This window comes from Mobula birostris, chromosome 9 (genome assembly GCF_030028105.1).
Source record: "Mobula birostris isolate sMobBir1 chromosome 9, sMobBir1.hap1, whole genome shotgun sequence".
Classification (NCBI taxonomy): Eukaryota; Metazoa; Chordata; class Chondrichthyes; order Myliobatiformes; family Myliobatidae; genus Mobula; species Mobula birostris.
The window spans coordinates 35,099,318-35,120,176 of NC_092378.1; the positions used below are offsets into that span (position 1 = coordinate 35,099,318).

At 40.3% G+C, this 20,859-nt stretch overlaps 1 protein-coding gene across 2 annotated transcripts in view; it reads left to right on the top strand.

Moving 5' to 3' along the window:
• The window catches only part of atxn10 (ataxin 10), a 215,589-nt gene that overhangs the window by 125,832 nt on the left and 68,898 nt on the right, over nucleotides 1–20,859 (top strand). The window contains exon 10 of one of the 2 annotated variants that reach the window (XR_011887143.1): nucleotides 2,642–3,489. The exons of the other annotated variant lie outside the window; for it this stretch is intronic. The gene's annotated coding sequence lies outside the window, so the exon portion shown is untranslated. The remainder of the gene's footprint in view (nucleotides 1–2,641; nucleotides 3,490–20,859) is intronic. 2 annotated transcript variants of the gene reach the window in all.

Sequence of the window (20,859 nt, forward strand, 5' to 3'; positions counted from 1 at the left end):
CTTCCATTCAGGCCTCAAGATTTAATTGCTGTGGGAAGAATTCTTACTCTTGCAGGATAATGTCTTTCTTGCCAGTGGGGGTGGAGGGGGTGATCACTCTGCTTGAAACAATGTGGCCGTGAAACAATCTCAGGTTCTGGGGCCTCCTCGGTGGTGATTGTAAGAGTTGATTTCGGGACTCCAGGAAATGATTCTGACAGCTCTGGACACCTTTCTTCTCTAACAATTAGCTCTGCTCTCTTCAGCTGATCGATGAGTCATCTCCTGATGACATCAGATGCAATCTCGAATGTGTAGGACAGGGTCCAGTTCTCCCCTTAATCTTTCCAGTTGTCCACTTTTGATCATCTCTGTAGACCCTCACCAGGACTGCTTGTTCAGAGTGAAACACTGAACCTTCTTGCTTGAGTCCTGAATTTGTCTCAGCTGTTCATCCTACATACTCCTCCTGCACAAAATAATCTGCAGATGCTGGGGTCAAAGCAACACTCACAACACGCTGGAGGAACTCAGCAGGTCAGGCAGCATCCGTGGAAAAGACTGGTCGACGTTTCGGGCCGGACCCCTTCGTCAGGACTGCAGAGGGAAGGGGCAGAGGCCCTATAAAGAAGGTGGGGGGAGGGTGGGAAGGAGAAGGCTGGTAGGTTCCAGGTGAAAAACCAGTAAGGGGAAAGATAAAGGGGTTGGGGGGGGGGAGGCAGGGAGGTGATAGACAAGAAAGGTGAAGAAAGAATAGGGGAAAACACAATGGGTAGTAGAAGGAGGCAGAACCATGAGGGAGGTGATAGGCAGCTAGGGGAGTGGGCAGAATGACATAGGGATAGGGGAAGGGAGGGGGAGGGAATTGGGAAGTTGGAGAATTCTATGATCATATCAGGGGGCTGGAGACTACCTAGACGGTATATGAGGTGTTGCTCCTCCAACCTGAGTTTAGCCTCATCATGGCAGTAGAGGGGGCCATGTATGGACATATCTGAATGGGAGTGGGAAGCAGAGTTGAAGTGGGTGGCTACTGGGAGATCCTGTCTGTTGTGACAGACAGAGCGGAGATGCTCGACGAAGCTGTCCCCCAATCTGCGTCGGGTTTCACCGATGTAGAGGTGGCCGCACCGGGAGCACCGGATGCAATAGATGACCCCAACAGACTCACAAGTGAAGTGTTGCCTCACTTGGAAGGACTGTTTGGGGCCCTGAATGGTGGCAAGAGAGGAGGTGTGGGGACAGGTGTAGCACTTGCGCTTACAGGGATAAATGCCAGGTGGGAGATCCGTGGGGAAGGATGTGTGGACCAGAGAGTCGCAGAGGGACCGATCCCTGTGGAAGGTGGAGAGGGGTGGAGAGGGAAAGATGTGCTTAGTGGTGGGGTCCTGTTGAAGGTGGCGGAAGTTGCGGAGGATAATGTGCTGGATCCGGAGGCTGGTGGGGTGGTAGGTGAGGACAAGGGGAACTCTGTCCCTGTTGTGGTGGCGGGAGGATGGGGTGAGAGCCGAAGTGTGGGAAATGGAGGAGATGCGGGTGAGGACATCATTGATGACAGCAGAAGGGAAAGCACGATACTCCTCCTGCAATTAGGTTTCAAAGATTTCAATAGGTACATTTAATGTCAGCAAAATGTGTACAATATACATCCTGAAGGTCTTTTTCTTGGCAACCATCCACAAAAGCAGAGGAGTGCCCCAAAGAATAAATGACAGTTAAATGTTAGAACCCCAAAGCACCCCCCAGCTCCCCCCTCCCATGCGTAAGCAGCAGCAAGGCAATGACCCCCCTCCCCCACCAGCAAAAAAAAGCATCGGACCCCTCCCACCAAGCACTCAAGCGTGCAGCAAAACATCAATAAAGACACAGACTTGCAGTACCCCAAAGACTACTCGTTCACCCAGTAATTCGACATACCACAGGCTCTCTCTCTCCTTAATAAGGGAAAAAGAGGTGTGTCGGTTTCATAGTGAGAGGAGAGACATAGCAAACAACTTGCTGATTTACAATGTTAAAAGTCCTTTGCATCGCTTTTTCTGAGTTCTGTGCCCAAAGAACTTGGGTCACTGGACACACAGCCAGCAGCCAGCTTGCTGCTTTTGATCTTCCGTCTCCCACAACACACCAATTTCCTGAAGAGGCGCCAACCTCCAGTCCACCTACCTCCAGAGCCATGAAATCCTGAAACTCTGAAGGCGCACTAATCTTCTGGGCCACATCAGATAATGGCCAGTTGTGAGACCCTGAGAGCAGGTCCCATTCCCGCAAATAACCAAAGTCAGTGTGTAACTCCAGGTCAGGGTCTTCAAAAGGACCCTGGAAGGGGAAAATCGAGATATTAAAAATAGAAATAGAGCTGTTTCCGAAGATACAAGCAAAGGAGTCGCCATTAGGCGCCATTGTCTCCTAAGCTCTTTGAGGGGATGCAAGCATGAGCACAATGGACGACCCAAGAACAGCATAGCTGATGAGTTGTTGTTTGTGGAGTATGCTGTATTGTGATATGCAAAGAGGAAACTGGTGAGTTTCTGATTCAGTGTAGTGTGTTCTGCTGACATTGCTCGCAGTGCATTCTTTAGACACTGGACAAACCTTTCCACCAAGCCATTTTTTCCTGTGTGGTACGGTGCAGATGTAATATGTCTTATTCATTCATTTTCAGGAATGACTAAAACTGTTCTGCAACACACTCTGATCCATTGTCACTGACTCAAGAGTTCTGGAACACCAGTCCATGAGAGGAGGCTTCTCAACACATCAACAGTGTGCGAGGCTGTGGAGGAGACTATTGGGAACACTTCAGGCCAAGTTGTAGCTGCACCCACTACTACCAAGAAATTTGTGCCTGTGAATGGTCTGGCAAAATTCACATGAATCCTCTGCCAGGGCAATGCACCCTGTTCCCAGGGATGAGAGGCACTGCTGTTGGCATCCTCTGGACGTGTTGGCAAACCGAATAGTGCATGGCAAGCTGCTTGATCTGTGACCTATGCCAGGTCACCAGACAAAGCTACAAGCTAATGCTTTTATTTTGAGCACACCTAGATGACCGACATGTAGCTCCTCCTCCAACACATTAGCTCTCAGCTTGGATGGTACAACAACTCTTGATCCTCAATAATGCAGGCCCCATCAAGAGCAAATCTATCCTGGAGCTGATAAGGATGGGGGATCTGGAATTTTGGGTTGCCATGTAGATCTGAGACGGTATGGGATCTTTTCTGGTATCTCCCTATTACCTCTGCTGTAATAGGGAGACTCTCAATTTGCAATAGGGTGAATACCTCAAGAAGAGTGTCCTCCTTTGTAAAATTTTCAGGTATTTCCTTTTCCAAGGGCAAATGGGACAATCCATCAGCATTTCCATGATTAGTTGTGCTCTTGAATTCGATCTTGTAATTGTGTCCTCTGAGAAACAGAGCCCATCTCTGCATTCAAGCTGCTGCTCTTCGTTGGACACCCTTCTGTGGATTGAAAATGGACACCAATAATTGATGATCAGTAATGAAGGTAAACTCTCTCCCATATAGGTACTTGTTGAAATGTTTTACACCCCAGACCAGACGCAAAGCCCCTCAGTCAATGTGTGCATAATTCTTCTCTGCATTGGTAAGGGAATGTGATGCAAATTATCTGGGGTGTTCATTTCCATCACTCATAACATGTGACACGGCTTGCATCTATACTATAAGGCAAGGTGTCACAGGCATGCTTCACTGGACAGTGTGGATCATGATGTGTGAGTACAGTGTCTGATGTCACCATTTCTTTTACCTTATGGAAAGCTACCTTTGTCCGTTGCCATTTCTTCCCGATCTGTAATCATGCATTCAGGGGGTGGACCACAGTAACCAGGATTGACAAGGATCTGTTATTGTAATTGACGAATCCTAAAAAGGACCACAACTGTGGCATGTCTTTTGGCCTTGGTTCATCCGCCACTGCTTGAATTTTCTCAGCTCACTTGTGTAAACTTTGTGTGTCAATGACGTGATCACAGTAAGAGCTGCTTGGTTTAAAGAAATCACACTAGTCCCATTGTTCCCTGAGCCCATAATCTTCTAATCTTTTTAACACTCTCTTGAGGTTTTGGAGATGTTCCTTGTCATCCTTGCCAGTAACAATGATGTCATCCAGGTAACACTGAATGCTTGGGCAACCTTGCAGCACCTGGTCCATAGCTTTCTGCCAGAGTGCAGGTGCAGATGTTACTCCAAAAATAAGCCTATTGTAGCAATAAAGCCCTTTGTAACTGTTTATGGTGAGGAACACTTTTGACTCTTCTCCCATCTCCATCTGTAGGTAGGCCTCAGCCAAGTCCATTTTGCTGAAGTGTTTTCTTTCAGAAAAGTTTGTAAAGATATCCTCTATCTTGGGTCGTGGGTATTGATCTATATCATTACTGGGTTGATGGTGACCTTAAAATCATCATAGATCCTGACACACCTGATCTTCTTACCTACCGGGACCACTAGTTTTGCTCATGGACTCCGCTCAACCCTGGAAAGAATTCCTTCAGCCTCCAATTGATCTTGCTCACAGGTTACTTTATCACAGATGGTATAAGGAACTGGATAGGCTTTGTAAAACTTGGCTATGAAATTTTCATTTAACACTATTTTACCTTTGATATGTTTGAGTTTTCCAGTGCCTTTAACACTGCGGTGGCATTATACAGTACCTTCCTTAATTCGCTTTTAGATGACTCTATTACAGGGGATGTGGCATGCAAATAGTGGATGGATCTGCAATCGAGTTGTACTTGTCTCAGCCAATCATGGCTTCACAATGCTGGCCCTTCTGGTTTTACCACGTACAAGCCCATTGTGCTTATTGGTTGTTGTATTTCACTGTTATTAATGTCATTTCCACAGGAGCTATCTTTTCTCCAGTATAAGTTCTTAGTTGGATATCTGCAGGTTTCAGTTCAGTGTCTTTGAAATGCATTTCAATGACTCTTTTTGAAACTGCCCCTTAACTTTTTATCTTTTTCTCTTGCAATCCATTTAGTTTTGTCTGTCTGACATGCTCTTTGTATGTGTCCCACTTTGTTGCATTTTCTGCAACTTTCACCTTTTAACCTGAATTTGTCTGGTGTACAAGAGCCTCTGCCACAACAGTAACACAGTTTGTTCCTGCTCACTTTAATTCCTGACTACAACTCAATTGCATCTCCATCTGCTGTTTCCATTGATATGGTGATTTCAACTGCTCTTTTAAATGTGAGGTGTGCTTCAGTTAGGAGCCATTTTTGAATGCTTCCTTGTAAGATTCCACAAACTAAACAATTTCTCAGTGCATCATTAAGTCCTTCACTGAAATGACAATGCTCAGACAAGTTTTTCAATTCAGCCACGTAAGCTGAAATGAACTCCCTTTCTTTTTCATTCCACTTATGAAACCTAAAGCATTTTGCACTTGACAATGGTTTCAGATCTAAATGTTCCTGCATAACTTCATGATATTAACAAAACTCATTTCGGCTGGTTTGGTTGCAAATTGAATAGTCTTCCACCCGTTGCTCTCAGCAACACTGGCACTCATTTTTCTTCAGCTATTTCATTTGCTTCATGGAACGTGTCTGTCTTTCCAATGTAGCCAGCCATTTATGCTTTATGCTTCAGCTATTTCATTTGCTTCATGGAACGTGTCTGTCTTTCCAATGTAGCCAGCCATTTATGCTTTCCTTTTTTTAATATTTATTATTATGATCACCTGGTACTCACTGTTTATAAATCCACGGATGTACTCATTGCTTTGTTAATTTTGTCTATTTTCTGCCCTTTTTTAAAAACAACTCGAATGTCTCACTCCACTTCCAAAGCAAAATGTGCTGTGCTTCAACTAGTAGGAAGTCATCTTGGGTTTGTTTTAAAACCACCTCAGCGTTACTGTTATGTTTTGTAATTCCAGACACCAATTGAAAGAAAAACACAAATACTGGGATACTTGTGTATTTAACTTTTCTTTCTTTTTTTTTTGGTAAGGCGCTCACGTATGTTACCCAATATTACCCAAATGAATTATGTAAATAAACAAACAATGCTTAATCAGACAATATCAGGGGCGGCACAGTAGCGTAGTGGTTAGCACAATCCTCTACTATACAGGTGACCTGGGTTCAATTCCCGCTACTACTTGTAAGGAGTTTGTACATTCTCCCTGTGACCATGTAGGTTTCCTCCGGGTGCTCTAGTTTTCTCCCACAATCCAAGACATACCAGTTGGTAGATTGACTGGCAATTGTAAATTATCCCCTGATTATGCCAAGATTAATTTGGGAGATTGCTGGGTAGTGTGGCTCAAAGGGCCTAATCCTCACTGTATCTCAATAAATGAATAAATTATATTTACAATATTACTCAAGTATTACTGAAATATTAAATACACTGCATAAGTCACCCAAAAAATATTCACTAATTTATCTGTCAATTCTGCAACTGATCTGCACAACCTAAGTTCCTTGTGAAATTGATGTTGAATCTAGGCTTTTAACAAAAAAAACAACGACATTGTTGGAAACTCTCAGCAGTATCTATGGAAGGAGAATCTATTATTGGTTTTAGGTATGGTGATCCTTCATCAAAATTGGAAAGAAAGAAATACAAGTTAGTTTTCAGTTGAAGAGAAACATTGGGTGTAGAACAAAGGGAATATCTCTAATAAGGTGAGTGCAAAGTGGTTTAACGAGGGCAGTTTCATGTGCATTGAGCTCCTGGTTCTCTGTAGTAGGTTATAAGTGGTGGCTGTGGGCATACCCAACAGGGCAACTTTGGCAGAAGTGAGTTTTTGCTGATACCTTATCAAACACTAAAAAGGAAAGAGAATCTATCAAGGATGAACATGGCAAAACGTACAGGCAGAAGTCCTGCAGGAGTAAGTCCCAGAGGTGATGGTCGTCTACATGGGAATTCCCAGAAAAGAAGTGGCAGTGAACTTGACAATAAAACAAAATCAAAATAATGTAGATGCTGGAAATTGGAAACAAAACAGAAAATGCTGAAAACTTGCTGTGAATTAACTTGGTTGAAAAATAACTTCTGGTACTGTGAGCCTCATGAGGAGGCTATAGTGAGGTATATTTTGTTGCTGCCTGATAGCCCACAATATCTCAAGGACTGGTTAAAGTTGTTGGATTTTTCTTCAACTGTCTCATTCATCACAGTGGAACTGCCATAGAAGGGATTCAAGTAGCTCCAATTGTGATGTTGGGACTTCATTTCCACAAAGATTGTGGGGTGTTCATTCTATAACTGCTCGTGTTGACACACCCATCTGCAACAGATAATTCCCTCTCTGCGTGTTAGAGATGATGTATAGTATCTCTGCATTAAAGCACTTGGTTAATTTGTATTGCTCTTTCTGAGTCATTTCTGGTTCCCTTGCTTTTTTTTTTAACTTTATTGGCTGAAATGAGGCAGCAATTATGAATCAGCAGACATTTTCCTTGCTTGTATGACATGTTCATATGCTTGTCCATCTCAGTTTTCTCCTCCCACCTCTCCTTTCTCCGAATTGTCATCTTACTCAGACCCACTTTCCGAGGTAAATCATTTAGATTAAAACTTTGAAATCCTTTCCTTATCTCTGTTAATCCTGTTCAGCTAGAAGAGACTGGTTCCTGGTCAGTATAATAGTAGCCAAGTCAGTCCATATTGTCTGCATTCTATAATACTTTAGACCAGGAGTTCCCAACCTTTTTTATGTCATGGACCGTACCATTAACCAAGAAGTCCATGGAACCCAGATTGGGAACACCTGCTTTAGAGACTCAAGTCCCCTCTTTAGCAAAGTATCATGTAGTCATAAAAGAGCAGTGCAGATTGTTTCTGAAGTCCATTTTCAAAGGAAAAGTTAGTATGAGGCAGCTTGATCTCTTCAGCTTTCAGTTTTTAAAGTTCTACCAATATTTCTAGTACATTTCAGATGTAGTTTCACTCAGGTGTCAGTAATTGGCATATTGAGATTCTTTTGCATAACATAAGTAAACTGGAAAATGTGATTTAAAAAGAGGACTGAAAACATTGGTTTGCGATATTATTGGGATGTAGTCTGAACACTTTAGTAGATGTTTAGTCAAAACAGAATTTCAATTTGACAACATCACTGTAATGGAACAGAACCTTTTGTGAGCGATCCTTAAGTATGGACTTCCCTGCAGAAATGAGGACATCGCTAACTTTGTAAGTGAAGCAACTACTTGTGAAAAATGGAAGATCATAATTTCATTGTTAGAGCTGCAGCACAAAAGGGTTAAACATTTAACCATTATTTCTTTCTGTCAGTAATTTCCTTCAAAAGTGGCGTAGCTGTGTATGCCTACTGAGAGGCTAAAAACCTGATCTCTATGGTCCATTAAAGAGATAGAAATCTTTCATAAATGAATGTGTACAATGAAAGTACCATTCTGAGATAAATGTGTAATTTCAAAGGAATGAGCTTAACTGCTCTCCCACATCTTTTTTTCCTATCAGGCAACTGTATCTTTTATTTAGTTTAGTGCTTTTCCTTTAATCCTAACTCAAGTAGCCTATTTGTGTGAGGATTGCTTTTATGTTTCATTGTGTGGGCTTTAAAAGAACTTTATTGTTGCTTTGCAGTCACCTGTCAGGAAGGTCTCCAACTTCCTTATAATCAAATGCCCTTCAGAATATCCAGGAACAATGGCCAGGATTTTTCAATGGTAATGATGGCAGGACTAATGTGTGCCAACATTACTCTGTGAAACTGACAGAAACTTTAGGATTTTTGCACAAGCTGACATAGAAATCCTGAAGTTGTTTTTCATTGACTCTGTATGTCAGTTGCCTACAATGCATGCAGCTACCTTCTCCTGAATAAAGAGAAAGCACTTGAACTGACATCAATTTCAGCTAATATTCTGACAGCTTTTTCTCAAATTTTTTGAGTTCAAAGTCATTTTTTATATGTGTCAACTATAATAACTCGTTGGCAAACTCATTGACCCTGAATAACTAAGTTTATATACCTATGGTTTTGCACTGCACTGCTGCCACAAAGCAACAAATTTTGTGTCATATGAGACAGTGGTAATTAACCTAATCCTGCTTTATAATTTCTGCCTGTGGATATGTCAACAAAAGCACTTTAAATATTTTTAATGATATTTCACCTTTTATGTAAATAATATGTCGAAGTTCAGGTATTTCTATTCAAATGTCTGTGTATTTTCCTTCCTTACATGCTGTTTGAGAGAATTCCACTACATGATTGGCTTTGCAGTCAGGGATACTGAATCCCAAGGATGTTCTTAACTGAACAGTGTAGCTGCAGGAATTAGAAAAAGGTATATTATAGCCACAGCGATACACACAGTGGCCACTTTATTCAGTACCTCCTGTAGCTAATAGAGTGCTAACCGAGTGTATACTTGTGGTCTTCTGCTGCTGTAGCCCATCTTCTTCACAGTTCAGCATATTGTATATTCAGAGATGCTCTTCTGCATATCACTGGAAAAATAACGCATGGCTATTTGAGTTACTGTTGCCTTCCTGTCAAATTGAACCAGTCTGGCTATTCTCCTCTGACCTCCCTCATTGACAAGGTGTTTTCGCCCGCAGAGCTGCCTCTCATGGATTTTTTTTCACACCATTCTCTATAAACTCTAGAGACTATCGTATGTAAAAATCCCAGGAGATTAGCAGTTTCTGAGATACTTAAACCTGGCACCAATAATCATTCAGAATCAAAATCAGAAATCAAGTTTAGTACAGTATCACTGGCACATGTCATGAAATTTGTTGTTTTGCTGCAGCAATACATTGCAATACATAATAAAAAACTATAAATTACAATAAGAAATATATATTAAAATTAAATTAAATAAGCGGTGTAATAAGAGACTGAAAAAAGAATAAAAAATGAGGTAGTGTACGTGGGTTCATTGTCAATTTAGAAATCTGATGGCAGGGGGCAGAAGCTGTTCCTGAAATGCTGAGTGTGTTTCTTCAGACTCCTGTACCACCTCCATGATGGTAACAATAAGAAGAGGACATGCCCTGTGTGATGGGGGCTCTTAATGATGGATGCTGCCTTTTGAAGGTATCCTTGATGCTGGGGAGGCTAGTGCCCATGATGGAGCTGGCTGAATTTCTGCAGCTTTTTCCGATCCTCTGCAGTGGCCCCTCCATACCAGACAGTGATGTACCCAGTCAGAATGCTCTCCATGGTAGACCTGGAGAAATTTGCATGAGTCTTTGGTGACATACCAAATCTCCTCAAACTCCTAACGAAAAATGGCTGCTGTTGTGCCTTCTTTGTAGTTGCATCACTATGTTGGACCCAGGAGAGATCTTCAGAGATGTTGACACCCTGGAATTTGAAACTGTTCACCCTTTCCACTGCTGATCCCTCATTGAAAACTGGTGTGTGTTCCCTTGATTTCCCCTTCCTGAAGTCCACAATCAACTGATGTTGAGTGCAAGGTTGTTGTTGTGACACCACACAACCAGTTGATTTGTCTCACTCCTGTAGGCCTCCTCAGCGCCGTCCACAGTCAGTCAGTTAGATCACATTTCTTCCCAATTTTTTTATTTGGTTTGAACAACAACTGAACCTCTTAACCACCTCTGCATGCTTTTAGGCATTGAGTTGCTACCATATGATTGGCTGATTAGATATTTGAGTTAACAAGCAAGTGTGCAGATGTAGTTAATAAAATGCCCACTGAGTGTAGACCTTTCTGTGATAAAGGGGAAGCAAGAGATAAAATAAGATGTAATATAAATTAAATATTTTGGCAGTTTTTGAATTATGGTAGACAATTATTTATGTTTTAACCAATATGATTTAAATGCATTTACTGCATTATAGTAGATCAGACATCTAGTTGCAACTGGGTCTCTGAATTCAGCCTGTGTGTAATCAAAAATTGCTCAAACTTGTGATGACTCACTGTTTAGCTAAACAGAATCAAGTAGCTTGCTGGTTGTCAGAACTGTAATGGAGGAAATTCAGAATGAGTTAGATGGTGATGTCTGTTCGATCTACCTTGACTTTCATCTGCATTTGGGTTAGCATTTATCAGTGCTGCACTAAGGTGCTGTTTTTTTTTTGGTTAAAATGTTCAATTTCAGTCCTATCAGTCTGCTCAGGTCAATTTAAAATTCTGCTCCTGACCTGCGCCACTATTCAAAAGTACAGTGATGTGAAAATAGGAAGGATATTGGCATTCTGAGAGGAGGTTAAATAGCAGAGAGAGTTCCTTCTGGTCTTCCATGTGGTTTGATGTTTAAGACTATCTGTGTGAGCCATAGATGAGTGGATGTGTTTCAAATGGAGATCATAAATCCCTTGCTTCCAACTGAAATGTCAGGAGTTAGTCACGGTGCTTTGCTCATTCACTTATTGATCAATTCACTTGCTAGAAAAATTACCTAATCATTATCGTATACAGTGGATTCCTGTTAATAGGGACCAGTACTTTTTGGCCCACTTAAGCAGCTGTTTCATGGTATAAAAAAGACAAACTACCATTTAACTGAGTAACAAATTATGTATCTAAATGAAATGCAGAACAAGTTAGAACACTATCAATACTACTACAGTACTATAAAATGGTGTGTTAGTTCCTAATAGTTATCGGCGGAGGAATTTATCCGTCGCATTTTTTTGATTGACTATAAATGAATAAAGTCAGTGCAGATAATGGACTACCTTCATATAATGCTTTCAACAATTTGTTCCTCCAAATCTTCATTTTCATTGTAACATTCAAGGGATTGTTGATACCTTCAAATTCTTCATAGTCCTTACTGTTGAAGTTGTGAAATCGTTTCATTTTCAGTCCTGGCCATTTCTGACATCTCCAAGCCTGACTGCTTGAAACAGGCACTGAGCTAAACAATTCTGAATTGTCTTACTGCTTATTTCTTGCCAACTATCAATGATAAAAATCACTGCTTTTTGAAAATAAACACACATAACTGATACCACTTAACAACTTTGTGTTAAGCATGGTGTAGTGTCTAACAACCACACAAGTGCATGCGACTGACGCTAGTTAGAAACTGTTCGGTAACAGTCTTCTGGCCCAATAAAGCGGGATAGTGTCCCAAATAAACAAAGGGAATCCCTGCTATTTTCTTGATTAGTTTTAGTTCTTTCAGAGTTTTTCCATATAAGCGGCTGTCATGATTAACCGATGACCCAGTTAATCTGAATCCATTGTAGAATGAATGTTCATTGTGCAATTAGATGCTATTTCAGTAGCAATTATATTTTGTAAGGTACAATGTAACGCCCTGAGATCATGAAACACGCCACCTAAATAGAATTCTCTTTCTGTAAAGCATGGGAGGAACTAAATCAGCATTTCATTGATGTATGTAACATAATTCAGAATGGCAAAGTACCAAAATTAGTCTGAACCAGATAATTTAGATGTGTCAAAATAATCAAAGCAATACCCATTCAGACTGTTAGAATTCTATTGCTGTATTTTAATTATTTCCTCATGGGAGCTTTTGTTGCATAGATATGGAGATTGTAATAGGTGTAAGTCATGTAAGTTACGTAATTTGAAGAAACTCTTCCAGTGTAAGTTTGATCTAAAAGCACCGAACTGGTTAGTCATTGTCTACCCCTTAAGCATTTACTGCTTTTGACCATGTTTAATAATCCAAAAAAAGATGGTGCCTGACCTGATCAGTATCTCTGCATTTTGTGTGTTTTTTTATTTTGGATTTCCAATATCAGAAGTGTTTTGATTTTATGCATTTTCTTATCTCTCTTTTCAGTTGCTGGCTGCTATACTGAGTGCTTCTAGCATTTTCTGTTTGTTATATCTGTGTGGGGGCGTACATTGCTGGAGCACTCATAATGGTGAGGATGCCAAGGAAGTGCTTATAAAATAAGTGTTATTTCTTTCCCTAAGGCGGATGTATTGTCGGCTTGCAAAATGAAGAAATATCTGCTGATTTATCTTAGACATAAGCTTTAGTACCCATAGGCCTTGTGAGAGCAGACAATGGACGGTTCTGAGGGCTGTGAGCGAAGTAGATAGATGAAGCAGTTATATAATGATCATGCAGCCTGAACATGAGTGGCAGGGAGAATTAATGCCTTTAAATTGGACATCAGTCCATCAGCTATATTTCTTCAGAACTAATGAAGCCTGGTATTAAATATCAAGCTCCCCTTGCTTAATTATATGGGGATGTTATCCATTTAAGGGTCTTTAGAAAAACTGGCAATTGATTTACTAGTTTATAATTGGTTGCTTAGGTGGCATTCAGAACAGCACATTAGGTTTCTGATTGAACATATAATTAAACCTATTGATTTGAATTACTGGAGAGCTTTGCTTTAGGCCTTAACTTAGGATGGGTCAAGCATATTGTATTGAAACCAAATTGGTCAATTGTGGTTGAAAATTACTGAAGAATGAACACAAATTGGTGAGTTTAAAATAGTTGATTTTGACCTTATTGAATGTTTGGTATGTTGCATGGTTCATTTGCGAGAATCTTGTGTCCACCTCCTCCTCGCCCCCCCCCATCCCAATTTAAGAAGTTAAAAGAAATCCGAAATGCTACCAGATCAATAAATAATTCACACAATGTTCTTAGCTGAGTGTCCACAATGGGAGATGGCTGTGGGGACAAGAACATAATTCACAGGTAAGTTTATAACATTGGTGCGTTAAACATACTATATAATTCTGTTTCTGCAGTCTACATAACAGTCATAAGAATGAGATGAATTTTAAAGACCACATGTGACTTCTCTGTATTAGTGCTGATGAAATTATATTTTATCAGCAAGGATTCAAAATTATGTAAATTTGACTGTGGTAAATCAAAACATTTAATAACATTGAGCTCACGGAGTCCATGCCAATGATCAGTCACTCATTTATACAAATTCTACATTAATTTCATTATCTTACTCTCCCCTTCTTCTCTTCATTTCTTCCCGGATTATAACACTCACCAACACAGCAGGGGCAATTTTCAGTGGCAAATAACCTTTTAACCGAAAATTTTTTGAGCTGAGGGAGGAAGCACAAGCATCCAGAAGAAACACCTAGCTGAAACTCCATGCAGCTCGCACCCAGGGTCAGAATTGAACCCAAGTTTCGGGCACTGTGATAGAGGGGCTTTACTAGATGCACTTCTGTGTCACCCTCTTTATTTCCGTTCTGATTGTATTCAGATTACAATTCCAGCACTGTTGTTTGAACCCACGTTTTCAGCCATTGGTTTCTTTTCTTCCCCTCCTTTACATATAGTTCTCTGAGAGTCTTGTTTATAGGCATGGGAGGCTTCCCCATCTTTGCTGCAACCTTGTATGAAATTCCAGTCTAGAGCTGAACGTGAGCACATTGAGGACAGAATCAGAAGAACAATAACTCGAGTGAGTTGGAGAATTTGGAAATTAGAAAACGAGAGGAACAGGGCAATGATGTGAATTAAAGATAACTGGAGAAACTTGAACATTGGAAAGGTTGGTTGACTCAAGTCAATGCAGCCTCCGAGAATAGGATTTATGGATGACTGGATCTTGGTGGAATCAGTGATATAATAGAAGTGGAGATAACTGCTGATGCAATGTACAGGATTTGACTTTTGGTCAAATATTAAAAGGGTGCATCAAGCACAGTGATTGGAGAAAGGGTCAGTATTGAAAGCTTCAATACAGGGAGCTGTTGCTTCAGTTTCTTCAAAAGAAACAAGTAAATCTTCCTAGCATTTATCTAAGCTTACATAATCTTCCTATTTGTGTCACAGTCTCGCCAGTTCCTGGCCTCATAGCTGGTGAGACTGTGATGCAAATAGGAAGATGATGTAAATACCATAATGTTCTTCATAAGAGCATTATTTCAGTTCTAAGGAATTGAAAGAAAATGTGATTTAAACCTCCCCAATTAGTGGGAAAGAAATAATGTAGATGAAAGTGTTGAAAATAATAGTTTTATTTCTGAATCTGTTTTGTGAAGAAAGTACAATAGCTGGCAGAGTAAGCATTCGTGATGCAATTATAAGAAATATCTTGCATTACCAGCTGAACCAGCAGTGCTTTCTATGAGAAAGAGAACAATGGTTTTAGGCATAGGGCAGCTGAAGAACTTATTTGGCATTATGTGCTATCTATGTCAACTTATTTAATGATTGGGTAATGTTGAAGTTTAACAGAAGTATCATGTCACTGTATAGTCTGTGTAATCTGATCTTTCAATAGGTTACCTTCAGATCAGTTTCCAATGCATTTTAGAAAATGTTAAACTGCCTGCAAAATGACAACAAACAAAGACAGCTTTTAAAACAAAGCAAGGTGGAAATTGGAAAATAAAATAAAATTAAAGTACAAAAACAACCTAGGGTAGGATATGGAAGTCAAGAGAAAAGAACAGGAAGGGAAAGCCAAGGGTGGAAGAGTTAAAGGTTCACTTTATTTTGATGCATAATTGTATTCCAGGTATTTGAGTCATAAATATCTGTGGTGGTAATTCAGTATCACTAAAGTATGACTTTCTCCTGTGCTGCTTTGATGCATCTATGCAATGGTATCTGATTTCTAATTATCTACAAATAATTTGGTTGCCTGGGTGTTGAGTGAATGATTTGATTGCAGTGTATTTGAGCCAACGTGGGGGACCGCCTTAAAGTGGTGATCTTGCATGAGTTATGATACATTGCGTAGGTTATTATAAAATTTGCCTGAGCTTTTGAAAATCCTTTTCAATGTCATAAATGTACTTTAGGTGCAGCTTCTGTTCTAAGGCTGGTGTCACTAGGTAAATATCAGATAAAGGATAAAGATATTCACATAATTCTGCAAACTTAATTTGAAATAATCTTCCTTCTCATAAAATGACTGCAGCTTCCTGAGTTTTCTTGTCAAGTTTCTAAACAAATACTTATTTCATTGCCTTTCATATTTGAATCTGTGTCTTGTAGGTCCATGCTCAACTGTCAAACATTCAAGTTTCCATCCTTTCTACAGCACCACAAAGATCTAAACCAAATTTAAAGAGGGCATTGTTCACAATTGTGATCAAAATGTGTAATTTCTCATCATTTTTCTTGACCTTTCTTTAATTTGCAATAAAGCCAACTTCACTACTTTCCTCCAATGCCTTTAACCAGTTGCCTAGTTATGTTGGCTTGCAACTGTACAATTGTAACCAGGGCATCTCCAATAATTGATTTATTCCATTTTGCCTACTTTCAAAGACTGACTGTAACCTCATATGTAGTAAAAGAGTTTCTTTGTCCTTCTCAGACATTCCATACTCTTCAAATTAACCAGTCAACTGTACTACACATTGATATTCATCTGGATAGTGAAGATGCATACATCAAGATGCTCTTCATTGACTACAGCTTGTTATTCAATACTATTATCCCCTCAAATCTAATCAATAATCTCCAAGACTGAGGCCTCAATACCTCCTTGTGTAACTGGATCCTCAATTTCCTCACTTGCAGACCCCAGAAAGTTCAATTTGGCAATGACATCTCCTCCACAATCACCATCAGCACAGGTGCACCACAAGGCTGTATGATTTGCTCCCCGCTTAACGTGTGTGAGGCAAAGCACAGGTCCAACGCCATATTTAAGTTTGCTGATGACACCACTGTCATTGTCTGAATCAAAGGTAGTGATAAGTCAGTATATAGGAGGGAGGTTGAAAATCTGGCTGAGTAGTATCATAACAATAACCTCTCACCCAATATCAACAAGACCAGAGAGCTGATTATTGACAATAGGAGAAGGAAATCAGAGGTCCATGAGCTGGTGCTCATCAGGCTATCAGAAGTGAAGAGGACCAGCAACTTTAAATTTCTTGGTCTTACCATTTCAGAAGATCTGTCCTGGGCCCAGCTCACAGGTACCATTAAGCACTCTAGTTTCTTAGAAGTTTGCAAAGATTTGGCATGTCGTTTAACAAAATTCTATAGGTGAACAGTGGAGAGTATACTGACTGGTTGCATCATGGCCTGGTATGGAAACACCAGTGCCATTAAATGGATAAGCCTACAAAAAATAGTGGGTACAGCTCAGTCCATCACGGGTGAAGCCCTCCCCACCATTGAGCACACCCACAAGGAGTGCTGTCACAAGCATGCAGTATCCATCATCAAAGACCCCCACCATCCCAGGCATGTTCTCTTCTCACTGCTGCCATCAGGCAGAGAGGTACAGGAGCCTGAGTACCCACGCCATCAGATTCAGAAACCATCGGGCTCTTGAAACATAGAGGATAACTTCACTTCACTTCCTTCTTCCCTACACTGAACTGTACCCGCAACCCTACTTCCAAGGATTCTTCATCTCATGTTCTTGACATCTATTGCTTACTTGTTTATTTATTCCTCATTTTGTATATTCACAGTTTGTTCTCTTTTGCATACTGGTTGTTTGTCCGTCTTGTTGTGTGCAGTTTTTCATTGATTCTACTGTGTTCCTTTGTATTTATTGTGAATTGCCTGCAAGATAAAGAATCTCCTAGTAGGATATGGTGACATATACTGTTATGTACTTTGATAATAAATTTACTTCGAACTTTGAAATATGATGTCACATCTAGGTACAATTCCTCTTGTGTAGCCTTGTGCAATAAGAACGTAGTTACAAGTACATCCCCTCCTAATCAAAATATCTACAGCTGATGCCTTCAATTTAATTGAATTGAATCCAATGATTGCAACAACTCCAGATGTCCATCATAACTTGCTTTTCCACATGCACAACCCTTGCATGTCTTGCATTATATTGTTTTGATTGTGCAAATAGTTTAAGTTGTAATTATTATGCATGGAGTTGCAGATTTTTAGTACACTCAAAAAATCTTAAAGGATAGCGTTTTTCTACTTTGACAAATATTTGCAATTAAACGATTCAACAAGAGCACATGCTATTCTTTCCATTTTGGCATGGCCTTTGAGTGAACAAAAGCATAGCTCAGTAATTCACAGGAATATTAATTGATGTCAAGCCACAAAAGGTCATTAGGACAGGTAATGGGATACTTTTTAAGGAACGGAGAAATCATGAGAGAGAATTCAGAGTGTTAGTACCTCAGCAGCTGTAACACTGGGTGGCATAATTTAACTTTGAGGATTTTATATTTTTAGACCATCGCTCTAAATATAATACCTTTTTATTTATTCTGGAAAATAAATTTGACTGAGTGTTCAAAACATTCTCTCCATCATCTGCATTGCCATTTCTCAACTATCCCCCCCCCCACCTCAGTCCTCATTTCACATTCATTTCCTTCTCAGTCTACTATCACCTCAAATCTATGGCCTCCTTGTATATAAAGCCATAACCCACAGAAATTGCCTCCTTGCCGTATTCTGGACCCCAGACTTCAATCTAGCTGCCTTTACCCTTGCTATCATTTTTACTTTGTCTCCCACTTTCCTCTTCATTCATATTGCTGCTGCCTTGACTCCTGCTATCTCATCACCTTGTGATCACCATCAGGCTGTCTCTTACTATCCTGCCATCTGAACCTTGATCTCCTGTTCAATCTCAAGCACCATCTCCTCAACCTGATCTTTGTTTACTTCCATCTCTGAAGTGCCACACTCTCATCTTTCCTTTTATTCTGCCTCTTTATCAAAGTCATCTGATTTTATGATGGTTTAAAAACTCTGGTTCAAAAAATATGTGTAGTAAATATGATTGTTTGATTTCTCAAGTTAGATATATAATTGAGACCATTTCTAATCAGCAGAATTCAGGTTGCAGTGCCTTTAGGCAGTGATGGTATTGCTTAGATATGAATCACTTCATTTAGCATTGATTCTAATGCTGACATATTTTGAGGCAAGTGGAAGCACACTGACGACTCCTTTCCTATCCCGACTCAAAGTTGGTACAAGTCTAACCACACCACAGCTCACGAGGGCCACACTTGAACAATCTGAGTTTTGCCTGTGATTGCCATTGCCAACTGTCCTAGCCACATTGCAAGGATTGGCTCTGTTGGTTAGGGTTTGCTGTTGGCCTGTTCCCTGAGATTCTAATGCTTTGTTGTTAATTGTCCTGTTTTGATTGTCAAACATATTTTTGTTTTATTGGTTTAGTCAGGAGAAGGCTCTAGCATTGTGTGTAGTCTGCCTTATTATGTTTTTTGATCTGACTGTTATGTATGGCTGAAATCTGACATTTCTTGTGGGTGGCTCTCAGAATCGGTTTTGGGAGTAAGTCTTGTCCTCACTTCAAAATAGTTGTGTGTCATTAGCCAAAGTGAACTGATGATAAAATCCCAGCAGTAATGGTAGCAAGCACTTTCTGAGCTGGCCCTCCTTACTGGTGTTTGCCTTTTCCTTTTACTGGTGAACGCTAAGTTTCACTTAACGTGGCTTTTGTTTGGTCGCCTTTAGATGGTTCCCCTTGCTGCCCCTCCCTCTCTGAGATGAGCAACTTTGAAAGGGTTGGATAAAAGATTTCCCAACTGAATGTGGGAACTTGTGTATATAATTCCCAGCTTTTTTTTCTGATTTTTTTTTCTCTGTCAGACATCTGCTAGAATTTTGGCTCTGGAAATTTGGCCTCTATATATTTATTTGTCTTTCAGTAGCATTAGACATAATTTAATGTGTTGTTTCATTTGGAAAATGAGTGTCTCGCTATGTAGTGTTCAGCCTCTAATCGTGTACATCTGATACTGAGGGATCATCTCAGTGAAAACAATTTTCTTATTTTATTTATTTAAGTTCCACTTTGGCGGTCCAAACGTTAGGTCTAGGAATTGTTTACTGTCCATTTAATTATTTGATTCAATTCGACATGCACAATCCTACTTCAAACCTTACAGTCATATTTTTCACTGAACTGCTGGAATTGTGAGGGTATTGTATTGTAAGAATTCTATTGGTTCTGTAAGGTTGGTGTAGCTGGGGGATGGTAGTGGGGATATGCTCCCACTACTGATGAAATTCTACCATTGGCGTGCATCTCAAGTAGCCTCTGACAACCAAGTTCAACTCTTGGCCTTCATGTGCGGGTTAGCTACTAAGCCCAGAAGAACCATTTCTACTGACAGTTGAAGGGGCAAAGGCAGGTTACTGGTGTCTTTAAACCAGTTGCTTCGGGCAGATGGGGCTCATCATCTGTAGTTGGTAGCTCATCTAGTAGAAGGAAAACTCTGATCTCAAACCTCTGCTGCTTTGCGGCTATAGCCACTCATGGGGAAGGCTTTGGAAGTAAACCCCAAGGAAAAGTCCAGAGTTGGAGTCCCTAAGGCAATCCTACATTGAGTTCAATGCTGACTGGCAACTTTTGCAAAGATGCTAGTGCCAAGCTGTATTGGTCTCTGCTGTTCCTTTGGATTCATCAGCTGTGTGGAGAGGGGGAGCCTGCTACATAGGCTTACTCTCCATATCATTCCGCCCTGAGTTGCTAGGATGCAACATCCATGGTCAACCCTAACCAACAGTGAGCCTCAAGTGAAGCTATAAGTCCAGCCCAGCTGGAACAGGAAAATCTAAAGTATGATGTTAGTAAGGGTTAGAAAAAGGCACACTGGAATAACAAAAGTAGAGGTGATGTATAATTCAATCAATTTTGTTCATGCAAGTAGAGAAATATACTCTGCCTAATCCCAAGTTAGAATGTGGAACATTAGAGCATGATCCCCCTGCTCTTTATTCTGTGCTTTGCTTAATAAAAAAAAGCCATTGGCCTATTTTGAAGGCTGTGTGAACATACACTCTGAGGTCTTTCTGTTTTCGTCTCCACACTCATCAGTATTTTCCCAATCTTTCCTGGTTGAGTTATTATTCAAGAACCAGAAATTTACAAGGATAAGACTGTGTATTTTCTTCTCATCCTGTACCGCCAGAAGCAAATAAGTCTCTTCCAAAGAAGAACTTGTTGCTATGTTTTCAGCATGCCTTCTTG